This window comes from Mya arenaria, chromosome 13, assembly GCF_026914265.1.
Source record: "Mya arenaria isolate MELC-2E11 chromosome 13, ASM2691426v1".
Lineage (NCBI taxonomy): Eukaryota > Metazoa > Mollusca > Bivalvia > Myida > Myidae > Mya > Mya arenaria.
The window spans coordinates 2,090,275-2,096,925 of NC_069134.1; positions in this window are offsets into that span (position 1 = coordinate 2,090,275).

A 6,651-nucleotide genomic window follows, 5' to 3' on the forward strand; every position below is an offset into this window, starting at 1 on the left:
CCGTGACCCCTCCACCCCCACTCCAAAACAAAAATAAACAAACGAAAAAACGTCTGGGTCTTTTAGCACAAACTTCTGAAAATGCCGTCAAAGATCTAGATCTGGTTTCAAAGCACAAAGCTACTGATATGGCCATCACAGCAGTACCCAGATCTGATTTTAAAGCACGAAGCTACTGATATGGCCATCACAGCAGTACCCAGATCTTGATTTAACGCACGAAGCTACTGATATGGCCATCACAGCAGTACCCAGATCTTGATTTAACGCACGAAGCTACTGATATGGCCATCACAGCAGTACCCAGATCTGATTTTAAAGCACAAAGCTACTGATATGGCCATCACAGCAGTACCCAGATCTGATTTTAAAGCACGAAGCTACTGATATGGCCATCACAGCAGTATCCAGATCTGATTTTAAAGCACTAAGCTACTGATATGGCCATCACAGCAGTACCCAGATCTGATTTTAAAGCACGAAGCTATTGAAATGGCCATCGCAGCAGTATCCAGATCTTGTTTGAAAGCACAACGCTACTGATATGGCCACCACAGCTGTACCAGGATCTAGTTTCAAAGAACAAAGCTACTGATATAGCCATCACAGCAGTACCCAGATTTAGTTTTAATGCACGAGTCTACTAATATGGCCATCACAGCAGTACCCAGATCTGGTTTTAAAGCACGAATCTACTGATATGGTCATCACAGCAGTACCCAGATCTGGTTTTAAAGCACGAAACTACTGATATAGCCATTACAGCAGTACCCAGATCTGGTTTTAAAGCACGAATCTACTGATATAGCCATCACAGCAGTACCCTGATCTGGTTTTTAAGCAAGAAACTACTGATATGGCCATCACAGCAGTACCCTGATCCTGTTTTAAAGCAAGAAACTACTGATATGGCCATCACAGCAGTACCCTGATCTGGTTTTAAAGCACGAAACTACTGATATAGCCATCACAGCAGTACCCTGATCTGGTTTTAAAGCAAGAAACTACTGATATGGCCATCACAGCAGTACCCTGATCTGGTTTTAAAGCAAGAAACTACTGATATGGCCATCACAGCTGTACCCAGACCTGTGTTTACAACACAAAGCTACTGATATGGCCATCACATCAGTACTCAGATCTGGATTTAAAGCACGAAGCTTCTGATATAGCCATCACAGCAGTACCCTGATCTGGTTTTAATTTTTTAAAGCACAAAGCTACTGGTATGGCCATCACAACAGTACCCAGCCTGTGTCTACAACATAGAGCTACTGATATGGCCATCACAGCAGTTCCCAGACCTGAATTTAAAGCACGAAGCTACTGGTATGGCCATCACAGCAGTACACATATCTGGATTTAAAGCACGAAGCTACTGATATGGCCATCACTGCAGTACACATATCTGGTTTTAAAGCACAAAACTACTGATATGGCCATCACAGCAGTACCCAGATCTCGATTTAAAGCACGAAGCTACTGATATGGCCATCACAGCAGTACCCAAGTCTGGATTTAAAGCACGAAGCTACTGATATGGCCATCACAGCAGTACCCTGATCTGGTTTTAAAGCACGAAGCTACTGATATGGCCATCACAGCAGTACCCAGACCTGTGTATACAACACAGAGCTTCTGATATGGCCATCACAGCAGTACCCAGGCATGTGTATACAACACAAAGGACTGATATGGCCATAACAGCAGTACCCAGATCTGGTTTTAAAGCACGAGGCTACTGATATGGCCATCACAGCAGTACCCAAGTCTGGATTTAAAGCACGAAGCTACTGATATGGCCATCACAGCAGTACCCTGATCTGGTTTTAAAGCACGAAGCTACTGATATAGCCATCACAGCAGTACCCAGACCTGTGTATACAACACAGAGCTTCTGATATGGCCATCACAGCAGTACCCAGGCATGTGTATACAACACAAAGGACTGATATGGCCATAACAGCAGTACCCAGATCTAGTTTTAAAGCACGAGGCTACTGATATGGCCATCACAGCAGTACCCAGATCTGGTTTTAAAGCACGAAGCTACTGATATGGCGATCACAGCAGTACCAAGTTCTGGTTTAAAAGCACAAAGCTACTAATATGGCCATCACAGCAGTACCCAGATCTGGATTTAAAGCACGAGGCTACTGATATGGCCATCACAGCAGTACCCAGATCTTGATTTAACGCACGAAGCTACTGAGATGGCCATCACAGCAGTACCCTGATCTGGTTTTAAAGCACAAAGCTACTGATATGGCCATCACAGCAGTACCCAAATCTGTTCCTACAACACAGAGCTACTGATATGGCCATCACAGCAGTACTCAGATATGTGTATACAACACAAAGCTACTGATATGGCCATCACAGCAGTACCCAGATATGTGTATACAACACAAAGCTACTGATAAGACCATCACAGCAGTACCAAGATCTGGATTTAAAGCACTAAACTAGCAATATGACAATTACAGCAGTATCCAGATCTAGTTTCAAAGCACAAAACTACTAATATGGCCACCACAGCAGTACCCAGATCTGGTTTTAAAGCACGAAGCTACTGATATGGCCACCCTAGCTGTACCAGGATCTAGTTTCAAAGAACAAAGCTACTGATATGGCCATCACGGCAGTACCCAGACCTGTGTATACAGCACAAAGCTTCTGATATGGCCATCACAGCAGTACACAGATCTGTGAATACAACAAAAAGCTTTTAATATGGCCATCACACCAGTGCTCAGATATGTGTATACAACACAAAGCTACTGATATGGCCATCACAGCAGTACTCAGATATTTGTATACATGTACAACACAAAGCTACTGATATGGCCACCAAAGTTGTACCCAGATCTGGTTTTAAAGCACGAATCTACTGATAAAGCCATAACAGCAGTAAACAGATCTGGATTTGAAGTACGAAACTACTGATATGGCCATCACAGCAGTACCCAGATCTGGATTTAAAGCACGAAACTAGCGATATGGCCATCACAGCAGTACCCAGATCTGGATTTAAAGCACGAAACTAGCGATATGGCCATCACAGCAGTACCCAGATCTGGTTTTAAAGCACGAAACTAGCGATATGGCCATCAAAACTGTACCCAGATCTGGGTATACAGCACGAAACTACTGGCGATTAAAGCTGTACTCAGAGCTGATTATTGGTACTGACCAGATAATAAGTGTGCAGTCACTGCAATTCATTTGCCAGTTTGGTACTGAGAAGGTACTGTGAAGGTGTGCAGTACACTGTAGAGCCATAATAATTGGGAATGTGTGCGGTCCAGTGCAATGCTATTGGTACTGAGCAATAACTTGGAATATATGCGGTCTACTTCAATGCTATTGGTACTGAGCAATAACTTGGAATGTATGCGGTCTACTTCAATGCTATTGGTACTGAGCAATAACTTGGAATGTATGCGGTCTACTTCAATGATATTGGTACTGAGCAATAACTTGGAATATATGCGGTCTACTTCAATGCTATTGGTACTGAGCAATAACTTGGAATGTATGCGGTCTACTTCAATGCTATTGGTACTGAGCAATAACTTGGAGTATATGCGGTCTACTTCAATGCTATTGGTACTGAGCAATAACTTGGAATATGTGCGGTCCACTTCAATGCTATTGGTACAGAGCAATAACTGCGAAAGTGTGCGGTCCACTGCATTGTTACTGGTACTGCGCAATAACTGGGATAGGTGTGTCCATTGAAATGCTATTGGTACTGAGTAGTCACTGGGAATGTGTGGATAAATAACTGGGAATATGTGCGTACCACTGCACTACTATTGGTAAGTTATAACTGGGAATGTTTGAGGTCCACTGCAATGATATTGGTACTGACCAATAACTTGGAATATATGCGGTCCACTTCAATGCTATTGGTACTGAGTAATAACTGGGAATGTGTGAGGTCCACTACAATGCTATTGGTACTGAACATTAACTGGGAATGTGTGCCGTCCACTACAATGCTATTTGTACTGAGCAATAACTTGGAATGTGTAGGGTCCTGTGCAACGCTATTAGTACTGAGCAATAACTATACTGTGATTTGTACTGGTAATTGTGCTGTCCACCACATTGCTACTGGTTCTGGAAATGAGTGTTGTCGACTACAACGCTATTGATACTGCGAAGGTGTGCTCTCCTTGCAATCTTACTGGTCTTACCATTTCACTAGTCTGTGGACATTTTCCATCGAACCTCATTAGAGAAAATGCGATTGATGATGCCCCGAAAGTGACATCTGAAATTAAACATATTTGAAACATCTTACTTGTCAAATTTATGTTCCATTTGAAAGATATGTGATGGCTATTTTTATTTGTAGAAAAAAACAACGAAAGTACATTATACATAAAGTAACAACAGTGTGAACAATTGGTATTTTTTTCAACTGAGACCGGACGTAAAATTACCGATTTTGTAATCTCTGAAAGCAAAACACACTTCGTGTGATATATTTGTTTTGTTAAGTTTTTTTATATTTATTTACGTTTTTCTATTTCTACACAGAATCGTGGCATATACTGTACCAAAATAATACGCGGTCATAAGGCTTTTTAGGTATCTGAGTCGTGTAACTCTGTTAAGCGTTAAAAGCGTAAGTTATTTAAAAAAAAAACCAAAACAAAAACCTATTGTATGTCTATGGAATTATTTGCTCTTGCTAAAAAAATATTGCGCCTCGAACGCCGTGCAATATTACACGTACTTCATTAGTTCTATTATAAAACTCTGTAGGATAATAATATACGCAAATAAAGGTAGACAATTAATAAATTTAAGTATCAAATTCTATAATAAGAGTTATGAGTTGTCTCCTTTTATACATTTGGCGGGTAATACAAACGCATGTTCATGTCCTTCTCACGCTTGAAACATGCACGTGTTGACTTGAATATTGTGTTTCTCAAGATGCTTCAGTGTGTTACTTACAACCACATCAGGGGCGTAGCCAGCGTTACGCATTAACGCGTGTGCGTAACATCGATTTGAAATATAAACAAATAAATATGGCCAAAAATGGCATCAAAGTCGAAGGCTAAGCTAAAAAATGATATCAGAATAAAAGGTAGATCAGCAAAAGTAAACATTGCTTCTCTGTGCTAAATAGCTTACTGAACCTAAATCAATCACTTGATAACTACAAAGTCGGCGGCCTCGAACGTATAGATCCCTCCAAATACACGTCAGAGCTTAACATGGTAGATCCATTTTCCTTTATTCCCTGGCTACAGGGATATTCCCTCTCCAACACCCGCCCCCGCTTGTGCGTAACATTCATGAAAGCCTGGCTACGCCCCTGTACATATTGTAATATTTTACGAGACTGGAAGATGGGACTAGTATATAATGATCTAAAAAATTCTTGATCATGGTGAATGCCTTTTGGAAAATGGCCGTTTCATTGACATGTTTCCAATCATCCGAGAATCTTACTTCATGCGGTGATGGATTGGAGATAATTATGAAAAATGGTGCAAGGTCAAGTTAAAATCCCATAAAGCCGTAATGCCGCCTTTCTTGGATTGGTGCTTGGAAGGAGTTTCCTTATGACGTGAAGACTACCTCGAACCCTGAAAGGGAGTGCAGTCTGGATATCTATTTTGAGAAGACTTACTTTTATTATATTAGTTGTTGGAGAGTTCAGCTTTGTTTCTAGCCCCGTTGAATAGCCACCCTCTGTCTTTCACTAAAAATATGCCGTTGTCACAAAGTTTCTTTTCGCAGCGATTATTTTATGCTGTTTTGAGGTATGCTAATTTCTTCTGGTTCTGTTTTTATAACGTTGTGAATGTTAGGATATTAGGCTTGTCTTTCTAGTTAGTTCATGGACTGCTAAAGATGAAAGGCTTTCGGGTCAACATCCATCTGGTATATAGCTTCATCTTCCTTCTGATGGCGGCCTTGACCTACCTGTCAAACAAGTTTATGTTTTCAGTTTTTATCATTGTTGATGAAATATGTTTAACCTTCAAGTGAGATATATATACAGTCATAACCTGCGATCGAATGAATCCAGCTGGCGCAACAGTCATACAAAGGGTTGGGGTTAGCACATGTAGTACATTTCACTTGTTTTCTCATATTAGAACGGTAACCCGATGACAGATTTCTTACTACGGCATAATGCAATAAGACTGGAGTAGAATTGGTCACATATATAAATAACAATGATGTTACAATATACGCACGCTACTTAATATTGAACGCTGGCCTTTGCAAAATGGTACAAAGCAATGAATGCAACCATCTCTCGTGATAGTAAGTTCACGCTGTGCTATTTATTTTTTTAATATAATGCATTATTATTCGCAATTGAATTGGCATTTGCACGTGTAACAAGTGTCAAATAAGGAAAAAAATAACTTAGCTCGGAGTATGGCACGTGCTTTCGGCAATGTGTAAGGTAATATACGCGCATCAAGGTAGACAATAATTGGAATTTAAGATCTACTTTCTAAAGTAAAAGATATGAGTTGTCTCCTTTTAATGTATTTGGCGGGTAATACAAACGCAGGATTTTGTTCTTCTCACATTGACAGTTGGTTATTCGATACCGCTCGCATTTTACGCTTATGTTTATATCGGATCACATGACTTGAATGGCTTGCT